This window comes from Oryx dammah, unplaced genomic scaffold (assembly GCF_014754425.2).
Source record: "Oryx dammah isolate SB20612 unplaced genomic scaffold, SCBI_Odam_1.1 HiC_scaffold_28, whole genome shotgun sequence".
Classification (NCBI taxonomy): Eukaryota; Metazoa; Chordata; class Mammalia; order Artiodactyla; family Bovidae; genus Oryx; species Oryx dammah.
The window spans coordinates 83,055,419-83,072,705 of NW_024070212.1; the positions used below are offsets into that span (position 1 = coordinate 83,055,419).

The 17,287-nt window shown below is 37.3% G+C and overlaps 1 non-coding gene across 1 annotated transcript; it reads right to left on the minus strand.

Moving 5' to 3' along the window:
- Positions 1-14,204: 14,204 nt before the first annotated feature.
- TRNAC-GCA lies at positions 14,205-14,276 on the minus strand. Its single transcript has one exon. It is a non-coding gene; the product is annotated as a tRNA-Cys (tRNA).
- Positions 14,277-17,287: the final 3,011 nt, after the last annotated feature.

A 17,287-nucleotide genomic window follows, 5' to 3' on the forward strand; every position in this document is an offset into this window, starting at 1 on the left:
AGAAGAAATGCTTGATATTATTTCTATCCTCTTAAATTTGTTGAAACTTTTGTACCCTAGCATGCGATTTGTACTGGAGAATTTTCTGTAAGCACTTGAAAAGAATGTCTATTCTGCTGTTTTTGGATGGAATGTCCTATAGGTATAAAGTCCAACTGGTGTATGGTGACATTTAACACCACTGCTGCCTTACTGATTTTCCATCTGGATGATCTGTTCACTGATGTAAATGATGGGTTAAAATTCCCTACAATTACTGTCTATTTCTCTACAATTACTGTCTATTTCTCCCTATATGTCGATTTATATTTCTTTTACATACTTAGGTGCTTCTGTATTGAGTACATATATACATATATATATATTTATATATGTGTATAAACAAGTGTAATATCCTTTTTTGTGTGGATTACTTTATATTTTGTCTTTTGACTTTTTTAAAGCTATTTATTGAGTATAATTGATAATGTTGTGTTTCAGGTATACAGCAAAGTGAATCAATTATACATATACAAATAAATACACTTTTTAAAGATTCTGTCCCCATATAGGCTATTACACGTTATTGAGTAGAATTCCTTCTTATGCAGGTTCTTATTACTTATCTATTTTATATAAAGTAGTGTTAATCCCAGTCTCCTAATTTATCCATCCCTCAACTTATCCCTGATAACCATAATTTTTTCTACATAAGTATCTCTACTTCTGTTTTGTAAACAAGTTCATTTTGTACTCTTTTCTTTTTAGATTCTACATATAAGTGATATCACATGATATTCCTCTTTGTTTCTGACTTACTTCACTCAGTATGAATTGCCCATTCATGTTGCTATAAATGATATCATTTTGTTCACTTTTTTAGGGCTGAATTATATATATATATATATATATATATATATACACACACATACATACACACACACACACACACACATCATCTTCTTTGTCCATTCCTCTGCTGATGGACATTTAGGTTGCTTCCATGTCCTGGCTATTGAGAGTCCCTTGGACTGCAAGGAGATCAAATCAGTCAGTCCTAAAGGAAATCAGTCCTGAATATTTATTGCAAGGACTGATGCTGAGGCTGAAGCTCCAATACTTTGGCCACCTGATGTGAAGAACTGACTCATTGGAAAAGACCCTGATGCTGGGAAAGATTGAAGGCAGGAGGAGAAGGGGATAACAGAGGATGAGATGGTTGGATGGCATCATGATTCGATAGACATGAGTTTGAGCAAGCTCTGGGATTTGGTGATGGATAGGGAGGCCTGGGGTGCTGCAGTCCATGGGGTTGTAAAAAGTCAGACACAACTGAGTGACTGAACTGAACATTGGGGTGCATTTATCTTTTTGAATTATTGCTTCCTCTGGGTATATGCCCAGGAGTGGGGTTGCTGGTTCATATGGTAGTTTTATATTTAGTTTTTTAAGGAACCTCCATGCTGTTCTTCATAGTAGCTGAAATTTTACATTCCTATCACCAGTGTAGGAAGGTTCCCTTTTCTCTACACACTCTCCAGAATTTATTATGTATAGATTTCTTTGATGATGGCCATGCTGACTGATGTGAGGTGATGCCTCATTGTAGAATGTCACTCTTGTCAATATTATTCAACATAGTTTTGGAAGTCCTAGCCATGGCAATCAGAGAAGAAGAAGAAACAAAAGGAATCCAAATTGGAAAACAAGAAATGAAACCATTACTGTTTGCATTTAATATGATACTATACACGGGAAACCTTAAAGATGTTACCAGAAAACTACTAGAGATCATCAGTGAATTTGGTTAGGTTACAGGATAAAAAATTAATACATAGAAATCTCTTGCATTCCTATACACTAACAATGAGAGATCAGAAAGAGAAATTAATGAAACAATTCCATTTAGCATTGGAACAATAAGAATAAAATACCTAGGAATAAATCTGCCTGAGGCAAAAGATCTGTACACAGAAAATTATAAGATACTAATGAAAGAAATCAAAGTTGACCAAAAAGATGGAGAAATATACCATGTTCTTAGATTGGAAGAATCAATATTGTGGAAATGACTACCACCCAAAGTAATCTACAGATTCAATGCAATCCCGATCAAATTACCCATGGTATTTTTCACAGAATTAGAACAATTTAAAAAAAAATGTATGGAAACATAAAAGACCCTGAAAAGCTAAAGTAAACTGGAGGAATCCTGCTCCATGACTTCAGACTATGCTTGTAGTTTGATTTTTCTTTTCCGGTATGCTTGTATTTCATTCTTTATAGTTTTTGAATCTCTATTCTTGGTTTTTGTTTTGTGGTTAGTTATGGGTTCATATAAATTGACCCATAAGTTGACTTACAGCTATATTAATTCATTTTAAGCAGGTGATTTTTTAATTTCAAACATTCTATAGGATCTACTTGTTTTTACTCCTTACCCCCACATTTTGTCTTTTAAAAATTATTATTATTTTTAAATTTTTTACTTGGAAAATAATTACTTTACAATATTATGTTGCTTTCTGCCAAACATCAGCTTGAGTCAGCCATAGATATACATATGTCCCAAGCCTCTTGTACCTCCCTTCCACCTCCCACCCCTCTAGGTTGTCACAGTGTACCTGATTTGAGTTCACTGCATCATACAACAAACTTCCACTGCTTATCTATTTTACATATGGTAATTTATGTTTCCATGCTACTCTCTCAATTTGTCCCATCCTCTCCTTTCCCACTGTGACCACAAGTCTGTTCTCTGCATCTCCATTGCTGCCCTGAAAATAGACTCATCAGTACCATATTTCTATTCCATATATATGTATTAACATATATTTGGGTTTTGCTTTCTGACTTTTTTCACTCTGTATAACAGGACTGAGTCAAATGTGTTCCTTTTATGGCTGAGTAATATTCTATTGTATACATGTACCACAACTTTGTTATCCATTCATTTGTCAATGAATATTTAGGTTGCTTCCATATCCTAGCTTCTGCAACAAACATTGGAGTACATGCGTCTCTTTCAATTATGGTTTTTCTATGCCCAGTAGTGGGACTGTTGAGTCATATGGTAATTGTATTCCTAGATTATTAAGGAATCTCTATATTGTTCTCCATAGTGGCTTTATCAATTTACATTTCCAGCAACAGTACAAGTGGGTTCCTTTTCTCCCCACCTTCTCTGGCATTTATTGTCTATTTTTTTATGACTGCCATTCTAACTGGTGTGAGGTGAGACCTCATTGTAGTTTTGATTTGCATTTCTCATACTAATGAGTGATGTTGAGCATCTTTACATGTATTGGTTAGCCATCTGTATGTCTTCTTTGAAGAAGCATCTGTTTAGGTCTTCTGCGCAGGTTTGGATTGGGCTGTTTGATTTCCTGATGCTGAGCTGTGTGAGCTGCTTATATATTCTGGAAATTAATACTTTGTCAGTTGTTTCACTTGCAATTTTATCCCATTCTGAGGGTTGTCTTTTAATCTTGCTTATAGTTTCCTTTGCTGTGGAAAGGCTCTTAAATTTAAGTCCCATTTGTTTATTTTTGTTTTTACTTCCATTACTCGTGTGTGTGTGTGTTAGTCACTCAATTGTGTCTGACTCTTTGCAAGCTCATTGATGGTAGCCTGCCAGGCTCCTCTGTCCATGGAAGTCTCCAGGCAAGAACACTAGATTACTTCAGTGGTTGCCATTCTCTTCTCCAGGGGATCTTTCCTTACCCAGGGATCAAACTCAGGTCTCCTGCATTGCAGGAAGATTCTTTACTGTTTGAGCTACCAGGAGGTGGGTCAAAGAGGATCTTGCTGCGATGTATGTCAAAGAGTGTATTGCCTATGTTTTCCTCTAAAAGCCTTATTGTAGTTTCTGGCCTTACATTTAAGCCTTTAATCTATTTTGAGTTTACTTTTGTGTATGGTATTAGAAAGTGTTCTAGTTTCATTCTTTTACATGTAGCTGTCCAGTTTTCCCATCACTACTTATTGAAGAGTTGTCTTTTCTCCATTGTATATTCTTGCCTCCTTTGTCAAAGATAGATGCTCATAAGTGTGTGGGTTTCTCTCTGGGCTTTCTATCTTGTTCCATTGTTCTATATTTCTGTTTTTGTGTCAGTACCATACTGTCTTAAGGACTTTGTAGTATAGTCTGAAGTCAGGAAGGTTGATTCCTCCAATTTGTTTTTTTCTTTATCAATATTCTTTTGTGTTTCCATAAGAATTGTGAAATTTTTTGTTCTAATTCTGTGAAAAATGCCATGGGTAATTTTATAAGGATTGCATTGAGTCTATAGATTGCTTTGGGTGGTAGTCATTTTCACACTATTGATTCTTCCAATCCAAGAACATGGTATATTTCTTCACTTATTTGTGTCATCTTTGATTTCTTAGAATCTTATAATTTTCTGAGTACAGTTGAGTACAATTCTTTTGACCCATAGTAAGTTGACCTACAACTACATTCATTTTAAGCAGATGATTTTTTAAGTTCAAATGCATTTTACAGGATCTATGTTTTTTACTCCTTCCACACTTTTGTCTTTTAAAAATTATTATTTTCTAAATTTTAAAAAGTTTATTGCTTTTTATTATTTTTGGCTGTGCTGGGTTTTTGTTGCGGTGCTTGGGGTTTCTCTAGTTGTGGTGAGGAGGAGCTACTCTCTAATTGCAGTACACAAACTTCTCATTGCAGTGGCTTCTCTTGCTGTGGAACATGGACTCAAGGGAATACAGGCTTCAGCTGTTGTGGCATGTGGGCTCAACAGTTGTGGTTTTTGGGCTCTTGAGCATGGACTCAGTTGTTGTGGTACATGGACTTAGTTGCCCCATGTAATGTGGAATCTTCCCTGACTAGGAATGAAACCTGTGTCCCCTGCATTGGCAGGTTGATTCTTAATCCGTGGACCATCAGGGGAGTCCAGGACAGTTTGTCTTTTGATGTCATACATTACATCTTCATGTTTATCCTTTTAATGATTGTTAGTTATAGTTGACTTTACAATTTTGTCATTTAATTTCCATACTAGTTTATTTAAGTGGTTGATCCACAGGCTTAGTTTATATTTGCTTTTACTAGTGGGAATTTTCTTTTCCAACAGTATATCCTTCTTGTTATAGCTTTCTGTTGTCTACTAGGGAAGACCCTTTAATATTTCTTCTAGGATTTGTTTAGTATTGATGAGTTGTTGTTTTTTTTAAAGGTTTTGCTTATATGAGAAGTTTTTATCTGTCTTTCAGTTCTAACTGATAGTCTTGCTGGTAAAGTATCCTAGGTTGCAGGTGTTTTTCTTTCAGCAGTTTAAGAATATCATGCTACTTTCTTCTGGCTTGTAAATTTTGTGCAGAAGAATCAGCTGATAGCCCTAAGTGAGTTCCCTTGTATCTGACTTTTTCTCTTGCTGCCTTTAGAATATTCTTTACCTTTCACATTTGACATTTTAATTATATGTCTTATTGTGGGTCTGTTTTGGTTCATCTTATTTAGGATCCCCTGTGCTTCCTGTACCTGAATATCTGTTTTCTTCTTCAGGCTTGAGAACTTTTAAGCCATAATTTCATTAAATATATTTTTGACACACTCCTCTCTCTCTTTTCATTCTGAGACCCAATCATGTGAATGTTGATACATATGATGTCATCCTAATGACCCACTAAATGTTTAATTTTTTCAGTTGCTTTCCTTTTTGCTCTTCTGATTGGGTGTTTTCCATTGTTTAACTTCGAGAATACTTAAGCATTCTTCTGGATCACCTAGTCCAACACTCATTTCTTCTAGTGTGTTTCTCATTTTAGTTATTCTTCACTATATACAGGTCCATTTTTATATTTTCTAGTTCCTTGTTAATATTCTCATTGTGCGCACCTATTTTTCTCATTAATTCAGTTAGCATTTTTTTGCTAATGTGTTAAGTTCTTAATCTCATAAGTTGTTTATTTCTGTTTTATAAATTGTTTTGGGGAGACTTTCTCTTGCTGTTTCAATTGAGATAAATGCCTCTGTCTTCCCATTTTGCTTATCTTTCTCTGTCTCTATGAAATTAGGTCAAACACCTATGGCAGTTCTGAAGAGGGAGGTGGAGGTTCTCATGTGGGAGCATCCCTATACAGTCTATGTGTACCCAGTGGCTTTGGTGGACAGCAGAATTTGACATAAACACAAGTCACATCTTTCCTCAGGATGTGCAGAAATTGACACATTGGTAGGAGGTGAGGCTGAAGATGGAGAGGCTTGGGCTAGAGCCAAATGTAAGACAGCGCTTCCCTATGCTCAACTGTCATTACTACCCTATCAGGGAAAATGCCAGTTCTCGAGTAGCTGGAGTAGAACTCCTAAGAGTTAAGTCTGAGCTAATTCACTTTCCTTTAAGTGTGTGCTATGGCTCCATCCAGATCTGTTACCCTAACCCCAGAGGAAAGCAGCACTGGAGTAAGAAAGGCTGGCATGCTCACTCAGCAAGTGTTGGGGCATAGGTGGGCCGCTGTCAGTGATCCAGACTACTGCTGATATACCACCTACCACCTGTTTAATTACCAGTAATGACGCTCCTACCCTGCTCAGACACCACTTCAGGTTTGAGCCATCTTAGCATCTCACAGCTGAGATCTTTTCCTCCTCCATGACAGCCCTCACTGTAGTGTGAATCTGTGACATGATGCACGAAGGACTGGAATAGTCATTTCTCTCAGGCTGAGGAAAGAGCCACGGGTTCTGCAGGGAAACTAGATAGCCACTTGTGTATTCTCAATTGACTCTCTTTGCCCTATTTCAGGAGCCAGTAAGCATTTGTGTGTCCCTCATGAATGGAATCCAGGCTTACCATAGTCCTTCTGTTAGTCCCACTGGCCTTCTAACCAGCCAGGGAGGCTTCTCTTTCTATTGTTGAACCCCAGGACTGGGGCATCCAGTATGAGGCTTTAATTGTTGACTCCCCAGGGACAGTCTCTCCACTCATGTAATCTCCCTTTTCCTCTCAAGTCCTCTGCTAGGGACATACGTCCCAACTTAATTACTTCTTTCCCTGCTACCAATTCTCTGTGGCTCTTTGTTATAGCCTTGGTTGTACAGGACTCTGCCAGTCTCTAGCTAGTTTTCAGTGAGAATTATAAATGTATTTTTGACATGTTCATGGTGGGAGGATTGAGCTTCATGTCATCTTACTCTGTGGTCTTGATCTGATTCTGTGCATTGTTTTTTAAACATAATTCTATTGCACACTTAATAGCATAAAAATAACTTCTATATGTACAGGAAACGCAAAAAAGTTTCTATGACTCACTTTATTGAGATATTTACTTTATCAAGGCGATCTGCAACTGAATCCACACATCTCCTAGGTATGTCTATATTTACTTCGAAGGATAATTTTCCTGGCTATAGAATGCTAAGTTAATAGTTTAAAAAATTTCATTATGGCAGTTTATTGTTCCATGGCCTGTGGCTTCCATTCTTTTTAATGCAAAGTCAGTATTAATTTTTAGCTCTGTTCTTCTTTATGCAATGTTTTTTCCCTCAAGCTTATTTTAAGGTTTTCTTCTTACTGGTATGAAACAATTTGATTATTATATGCCTGTTATGGTTTTCTTTGCATTTATTCCTCTTAGGGTTTGTTTAACTTCTTGGAGTTGTAGTTTTATGTGTTATTAAATTTGTAAATATTTTGGCCATTATCCCTTAATTTTTTTCTGCCTCCTCTACCCTAAACACCAAATATATGTGTGTTAAGCCAATTTATCTTGTCCCAGAGGTTACAGCTGCTTTGGTAATTTCTTTTAACTTTGTGTGTCTGTGCCTATGAATGTGTGCCTCATTTTGAATAGTTTCTATTTTTCTGGCTTCAAATTTTCTCATTTTTTTTTCTGCAATGTCTGATTTGATGTCAAAACCATCCAATGTTTTCTTAATTTTCACTTCAGAATTTTCATTTACTGTTTTTTTATAATGTTACTTTCTTCTTTATGTTAATGGCACCTTTTAAGTCTTTGAATCTGTTTGTAAAAACTATTTTAGAGCCTAAAGAGATGCTATCATCTTTATCATTTCTGTGTCTCTTTCTATAAACTAACTTTTTTCTTACCTAAGAGTTTCATTTCTTTGCATCCTGGCAAAAAAAAAAAAATTTTGTTTGGATATCTGACACCATGATTTTTCTATTTTTGAGTATTTGGATTTTGTTGTCTTCTTTTAAAGAATATCCCAATTTGTTCTAACATACAGGAATTTTCCTTGCAGATTATCTTAATCTCTTTGAAGCTTGTTTTTAAACTTGCTTAATGTAGGTTTTGAGATGCTTTTACTTATCTATCCTCTTAACATGTGAACTTTAACAGTCCCTACTGAGTGCCCCATATGATCTTTTTGTGCATAGATTTCTATTATCATGTACTCTGCCTCATAAATGTCAACTGCTTATGCCTTCTTGAAATCCAATCTCTGTGTCCTCAGTTTAGATATATTGTCATGCTTTGCTTGGGTTCCTTGCCTCTAAATAAGAGTCTGAAAAGTGCTTAGAGGTAAAAATACAAGATAAACATAGGACAACATTCTTTTAGCAAGCACAGTCTATGCTATTAATTGCCCAACATCCAGAACCAGTTGTTTCATCTTCTTTCCAGTTTTATTTCTTGTGGTTTTGATGGCAGAGTTGGCACAGTACCAGTTATACAATCAACTTTTTTCTTTTTTTGTAACTAAACCTTAAATGCTGATATAGATTGTCAGAAAATATATAGTACATACTATAATATACCACCTAAGGGTTGGTTACCTTTTCTTTTTTTGTTTCAAATATAACATTGTCACTTGAGTTTGGCATCACAAAATTGATTGAATCAGTAACTGCTGAAAAAGACACCCTGTGGGAGGAGGCATTGAAGATGGTGGCAAAGTATAATCCTGAACTCACTTCCTCCCATAGTCATAGAAAGTATACATCTATATATGGAACAATTTGCTCTGAAAAGAACCTGAGAAGTAACTGAATAGCTACTCCACGGTGAAAGATCAGTTCAGTCTCAGTCGTGTCTGACTCTTTGCGACCCCATGAACCGCAGCACCTAAAGAAACTAGAAAAAAAAACTGTAACAAAAGGAGCCCAAAGTTAGTATCAATAGAAGGAAAGAAATAATGAATATCATAGCAGAAACAAATAAAATAGATATTAAAAATAAAATAGAAAAAAAAATCAATGAAATAAGAGCTGGTCCTTTGAAAAGATAAACAAAATTGGCAAACTTTTATCTAGACTCACTAAGAGGGCTCAAAATCAGAAACGTATGAAGTTACAGCTGATGCCAAAGAAATAAAAAGGATCAAAGAAACTATCATGCACATGTACCAACAAACTGGATAAACTAGAAGAAATGAATAAATTCCTAGAAACATAAAAATCTTCCAAGACTAAACCAGAAAGAAATAGAAAACCTGAGTGAACTGATTGCTAGTAAGGATATTGAAAAAAACAACAAACAAACAAACAAACAAAAAAACAAAAGTCAAAGACTAGACAGCTTTACAGGTGAATTGTACCAAATACTCAAAGATTTAATACCAAACCTTCTCAGACTTTCAAAAAACTGAAGAGGTGTGATCACTCTCAAACTCATTTTATAAGGCCTGCATTACCCTGATACCAAAAACTAGATAAAGACATTGCAAATTAAGAACATTATAGGCCTAATGAAATTAGATGCACAAATTCTTAACAAAATATTAACAACCAAATTCAACAATACATTAAAAGGGTCATACACCATGATCAAGTGGGGTTTATTCCAGGGTGCAAGGATAGTTCAATACCTATAAATTCGCCAGCATGATGGTCACATTAACAAAATAAAGGACATAGGTCATTTGATTATCTCAATAGATGCAGAAGCAAAATTCAACTTCCATTTATGATAAAAACTCTCAACAAAGAGGGTACAGAGTGAATGTACTCCAACATAATAAAGACATGCAGTTAAAGAGCAAAAAACCAAATACCCCAATTAAAAAATGGACATGTCAGAATATCCATTATCAAAAGGACAAGAAATTACAATAGTTGGTGAAAATGTGCAAAAAAAAAAAAACAATCTTCTGCAATCTTGGTGTAAATGTAAATTGGTACAGCACACCACTATGAGAAACAGTATGCTGCTGCTGCTAAGTCACTTCAGTTGTGTTCGACTCTGTGCGACCCCATAGATGGAAGCCCACCAGGCTCCCCCGTCCCTGGGATTCTCCAGGCAAAAACACTGGAGTGGGTTGCCATTTCCTTCTCCAATGATAGAGGCTCTTCAAAAAATTAAAAATAGAACTACTTTATGATCCAGCAGTTTCATTGCTGGCTATTTATCTGGAGAAAATGAAACTGTTTATCTACAAAGATATATGCAACACCATGTTCACTGTAGCATTATTTAAAATAGCCAAGATATGCAGTATATATACATATATATACACACACACACAAAGGAATACCACTCAGCCATAAAAAGAATGAAATCTTACCATTTGGGACAACAGAACGGACCTTGAGGGTATAATGTCAAGTGAAATAAGTCACTCAAAGAAAGACAAATATTGTATGATTTCACTTACAAGTGTAATATAAAACAAAACAAAACAAAAAAATGAACAAACTAAAACTCATATACAGAACAAGTTAATGGGTGCCAGGGGGATGGGGTTTGAGGAATGGACAAAATGGGTGAAGAAGATCAAGAGGTAAAAAGTTCCAGTTAAAAAAAGGGGGGGATGTAATGTACAGCATGGTGATAATAATCAGTAGCATTGTATTATAAGTTGGAAAGTTGCTAAGTAAATATTGAAAGTTCTCATCAGAGAAAGGTGTTAGCAACTGTGTATGGTAAAAAATGGTAACTAAACTTATTGTGATCATTTCACAATGTATAAATTTGTCAAATCATTATATCTTACATCAAAACAAATATAGTATTGTATGTCGATTATACTTCAATTGAAAAAAAAAATTTTTGTTTAAAACTTCATTTCTCTTACAGGTTTAAAGCTTCTTATTTTTGCTTAAAATACATATAGTTTAATTTATCTTATCAACCACTGGGAATTTGGGATTTGACATGTAGTACAAAATCAGAATATGTATGTTTTGCTTACTGATATGCAACAATTGGAGGGAATCTGAAATGTTTTGCCAAAATTCAGCTTAAGTTTATCTTAAAATTATTTTTTATTTTCTACTGTCATTTGCTATTTTTTCTATTATTTTACATAATTGCAATCATACAATAAGCACCTTTGGGGGAAGCTTCTTTGACTCAGTATGATGTTTGTGTGATTCATCCATATTTTTGCATGTAGTAGAAGCTTGTTCATTCATTAAAATTTTATAGTATTCAATTATGTAAATATACCACAATTCCTTTTTCTTTCTATGCCACTCTTGATGAGCAGCCTATAGACTTTAATTAGTTATCAGGAAAGGAAAGAAAATATTTAGTTTTATTGAATTAGGTGTAAAGTGAAATTTACTGAGCTAGGTGTAAAGTGATTTCTTCACAGTATGGCCAATAGTCATGCATAATTGCTAACTACTGGGCATTGTCCTAAAGTACCTTACACATGTTAACACACTTAATAATGCTCTCTTATAAGTGATGATATTATCATTATCCCAATTTCCAGATTGAGATACTGAGGCAAGATTAAATTCCTGGGCCAAGCACACACACAAAAAATTGCATGACCTGGGATTTTAGTGGAACAGTTTGACTTTAGAGGACATGATATTAATTTTGCCATATTGCCACTGTATAAACAAGTCATTTGGAGAAGGCAATGGCACCCCACTCCAGTACTCTTGCCTGGAAAATCCCATGGACGGAGGAACCTGGTGGGCTGCAGTCCATGGGGTCGCTAAAAGTCGGACTGGACTGAGCGACATCACTTTCACTTTTCAGTTTCATGCATTGGAGAAGGAAATGGTAACCCACTCCCGTGTTCTTGCCTGGAGAATCCCAGGGACTGGGGAGCCTGGTGGGCTGCTGTCTATGGGGTCACACAGAGTCAGACACGACTGAAGCGACTTAGCAGCAGTAGCAGCAGCAAACAAGTCATTTAAACATTATTCAATATTTGATGCTATTTCAATATTATAGCTTAATAAATACAAATATAGAGATTTAGCTTATCCAGTTTCACTATAATACCTAATTCATAGTTTTATATATTCTATTTCCAAGTCTTTATTCTTTCACTTTTTATTTTAAATGTAATTCACAAGGAATTTCAAAGATAGAACAGAGATGCACTCTTTGCCTAGTCTCCTCAATGGTAATATTTTAACCAGTCAGTTCAGTTCAGTTCAGTCTCTCAGTCATGTCCAACTGAGAGAATCCCCATGAATCGCAGCACGCCAGGCCTCCCTGTCCATTGCCAAATCACGGAGTTCACCCAAACTCATGTCCATCGAGTTGGTGATGCCATCCAGCCATCTCATCCTCTGTCATCCCCTTTTCCTCCTGCCCCAAATCCTTCCCAGCATCAGGGTCTTTTCCAATGATTCAACTCTTCACATGAGATGGCCATAGTATTGGAGTTTCGGGTTCAGCATCAGTCTTTCCAATGAACACCCAGGACTGATCTCCTTTAGGATGGACCGGTTGGATCTCCTTGCAGTCCAAGGGCCTCTCAAGAGTCTTCTCCAACACCACAGTGCAAAGTATCAATTTTTTGGCGCTCTGCTTTCTTCACAGTCAAACTCTCGCAATGATACGTGGCCAATGGAAAAAACATAGCCTTGACTAGATGGACCTTTGTTGGCAAAGTAACGTCTCTGCTTTTTAATACGCTATCTAGGTTGGTCAAAACTTTCCTTCCAAGAAGTAAGCGTCTTTTATTTTCATGGCTACAGTCACCATCTGCAGTAGTTTTGGAGTCCAAAAAAACAAAGTCTGACACTGTTTCCACTGTTTCCCCATCTATTTCCCATGAAATGATGGGACCAGATGCCATGATCTTAGTTTTCTGAATGTTGAGATTTAAGCCAACTTTTTCACTCTCCTCTTTCACTTTCATCAAGAAACTCTCTAGTTCTTCACTTTCTGTCATAAGGGTGGTGTCATCTGCATAGCTGGGCTTATTGATATTTCTCCTGGCAATCTTGATTCCAGCTTGTGCTTCTTCTAGCCCAGTGTTTCTTATGATGTACTCTGCATAGAAGTTAAATAAGCAGGGTGACAATATACAGCCTTGACGTACTCCTTTTCCTATTTGGAACCAGTCTGTTGTTCCATGTCCAGTTCGAATTATTGTTTCCTGACCTGTATACAGGTTTCTCAAGAGGCAGGTCAGGTGGTCTTGTATGCCCATCTCTTTCAGAATTTTCCACAGTTTATTGTGATCCACACAGTCAAAGGCTTTGACATAGTCAATAAAGCAGAAACAGATGTGTTTCTGGAACTCTCTTGCTTTTTCCATGATCCAGCATATATTGGCAATTGATCTCTGGTTCCTCTGCCTTTTCTAAAACCAACTGGAACATCTGGAAGTTCACAGTTCACGTATTGCTGAAGCCTGGCTTGGAGAATTTTGAGCATTACTTTATTAGCATGTGAGATGAGTGCAGTTGTGCGGTAGTTTGAACATTCTTTGGCGTTGCCTTTCTTTGGGATTGGAATGAAACTGACCTTTTCCAGTCCTGTGGCCACTGCTGAGTTTTCCAAATTTGCTGGCATATTGAGTGCAGCACTTTCACAGCATCATCTTTCAGGATTTGAAATAGCTCAACTGGAATTCCATCACCTCCACTAACTTTGTTCGTAGTGATGCTTTCTAAGGCCCACTTGACTTCACATTCCAGGATGTGTGGCTCTAGGTGAGTGATCACACCATTGTGATTATCTGGGTTGTGAAGATCTTTTTTGTACAGTTCTTCTGTGTATTCTTGCTACCTCTTCTTAATATCTTCTGCTTCTGTTAGGTCCATAACATTTCTGTCCTTTATCGAGCCCCATCTTTGCATGAAATGTTCTCTTGGTATCTCTAATTTTTTCTTGAAGAGATCTCTAGTCTTTCCCACTCTGTTGTTTTCCTCTATTTCTTTGCATTGATCACTGAAGTGAAGTGAAGTGAAGTGAAATGAAGTCGTTCAGTTGTGTCCGACTCTTTGCAACCCCATGGACTGTAGCCTACAAGACTTCTCTGTCCATGGCATTTTCCAGGCAAGAGTAGTGGAGTGGGTTGCCATTTCCTTTTCCAGAGGATCTTCCCCACCCAGGGATTGAACCCGGGTCTCCTGCATTGCAGGCAGACGCTTTACCGTCTGAGCCACCAGGGAAGCGTTGATCGCTGTGGAAGGCTTTATTATCTCTCCTTGCTATTCTGTGGAACTCCGCATTCAGATTGGAATATCTTTCCTTTTATCATTTGCTTTCGCTTTTCTTCTTTTCACAGCTATTTGTAAGGCCTCCTCAGACAGCCATTTTGCTTTTTTGAATTTCTTTTCTATGGGGATGGTCTTGATCCCTGTCTCCGTACAATGTCACAAACCTCTGTCCATATTTCATCAGGTACTCTATCTATCAAATCTAATCCCTTAAGTCTATTTCTCACTTCCACTGTATAAATATAAGAGCTTTTATTTAGGCCATACCTGAATGGTCTAGTGGTTTTCCCTACTTTTCAATTTCAGTCTGAATTTGGCAATAAGGAGTTCGTGATCTGAGCCACAGTCAGCACCCAGTCTTGTTTTCGCTGAGTTTATAGAGCTTCTTCATCTTTGGCTGCAAAGAATATAATCAATCTGATTTCAGTGTTGACCATCTGGTGATGTCCATGTGTAGAGTCTTCTTTTGTTTTGTTGGAAGAGGGTGTTTGCTATGACCAGTGTGTTCTCTTGGCAAAGCTCTATTAGCCTTTGCCCTACTTCATTCTGCATTCCAAGGCCAAATTTGCCTGTTACTCCAGGTGTTTCTTGACTTCCTACTTTTGCATTCCAGTCCCCTATAATGAAAAGGACATCTTTTTTGGATGTTAGTTCTAAAAGGTCTTGTAGGTCTTCATAGAACCATTTAACTCCAGCTTCTTCAGCGTTACTGGTTGGGGCATAGGTTAAATTACCGTGATATTGAATGGTTTGGCTTGGAAATGAACAGAGATCATTCTGTCGTTTTTGAGATTGCACCCAAGTACTGCATTTCAGACTCTTTTGTTGACTATGATGGCTATTACATTTCTTCTAAGGGATTCCTGCCCACAATAGTAGATATAATAGTCATCTGAGCTAAATTCACCCATTCCAGTCCATTTTAGTTCGCTGATTCCTAGAATGTTGATGTTCACTCTTGCCATCTCCTGTTTGACCACTTCCAATTTGCCTTGAATCATGGACCTAACATTCCAGGTTCCTATGCAATATTACTCTTTACAGAATCAGACCTTGCTTCTATCACCAGTCACATCCACAACTGGATGTAGTTTTTGCTTTGGCTCCACCCCTTCATTCTTTCTGGAGTTATTTCTCCATTGATCTTCAGTAACATATTGAGCACTGACCTATGTGGGTTGTTCCTCTTTCAGTATCCTATCATTTTGCCCTTTCCTACTGTTCATGGGGTTCTCAAGGCAAGAATACTGAAGTGGTTTGCCATTTCCTTCTCCAGTGGACCACATTCTGCCAGACCTCTCCACCATGACCTGTCTGTCTTGGATGGCCCCACACGGCATGGCTTAGTTTCAATGAGTTAGACAACGCTGTTGTCCATGCGATCAGATTGGCTAGTTTTCTGTGATTGTGGTTTCTTTCATTGTGTCTGCCCTCTGATGCCCTCTCACAACACTGACCGTCCTACTTGGGTTTCTCTTACCTTGGACGTGGGCTATCTCTTCACGGCTGCTGCTCCAGCAAAGCGAAGCCACTGCTCCTTACCTTGGACAAGGGGTATCTCCTTATGGCCGCCCCTCCTGACCTTGAACGTGGAGTAGCTCCCCTCGGCCCTCCTGCACCTGCGCACACCGCTACTTGGACATGGGGTAGTTCTTCTCGGCCCCCTGCCTGACCTCGGGTGTGGGGTAGCTCCTCCCAGCTGCGCTCCTGCGCTGTTCGTCACAGCTGCCGTGCTTAAAACCAGAAACTTGATGATGTTGTGCTCCACAAACCAATCCTGATTTTGCAATGGATTCCTAATAGTCCAAACTTTCTGACACACATGAGTGAGGCAATTGGTTTATTTTCCATAGATGAGGGGAAAATTGGTTAAAAACAACTAGAAGAGTCCAGTGATTCTATAAATGAAAACCTCAGACTTAAAAAAAAAATGTCCAGGCAGGGGTAAGACATATCTTAATGATGGAAATTGCTAGCAAAATAGTTCGAATACAATTATATACTAAACCTCATTTCCATAGAAGGAAATGAGTAAAATTGTGAATCTGTAAGAATACAGACTTAAGTCAACTTCAATGCCTGAAAGCGGTATCTGTGTGAGAAATTATAGACTGAGATACAAGTTTCTGAAACACATTGCAAGAGTATTGCTTGTCCAGGCTTCCTCAGGAAATTGATGACTAGTCTCTCTCTAAAAGTTTTCCATTCACTCTGATAGAAATTTTGCTCTGCAGCATTACAACTCTAAAAATATTTTCATGGAATTTACTGGAAACTTAGATTCATTGCTCAGAAATGAGTGCGAAACCACTTAGCCTATAAGGCAAGAGAGACCTGTATTTGCTCTCGTTGGGCCATAAAGCAATCTTACCTCAGGTACTCCAATAACTGCAGCTGCTTGAGAATGAGAATTGTGATGTGTTCACAAAAATAAATCTTTGTAGCTTTTCCCAAGGTGGGAGACTAAGACCAGTCCCTCATTCCTTTTAAATTTGAAAACCAAATTCTTGCCTCTATTTAATCCAGAGCCTATGTTGTTCTGGCCCAGTCCATCCACTTATTTATTTTTATATTTATAGACCACCTTTCCTACATAGCAACATCTTTGTCAGAGTGGCTCCTAGAGGAACAATTGATCACAGGGAGGTTGTAGAGCCCACAGGGTAAGCGTGACATCAAACATTCTTTTATATTAGAAACAGAAATGACTTCCCAGGATCTTTACTGTAGAGATACTTGCTTCACTTTTGGGGGGATGGTTAACATAAGAAATTTCTAAATTTTGGAAGAGGTGAAATCCTTTAGGTTCTCTATTTCAATGTATCTACAGCCCTAAACAATAAGGCTTTCACTACCAATTTGTTACAATCTGATAACAAATTAAAGTAGGTGAAGTTTCTTATTTACCAGTTTAAAATAGGAGAAAAAATAGAAATGTCTCTGGTTCCTCGGAGTTGAGCTTT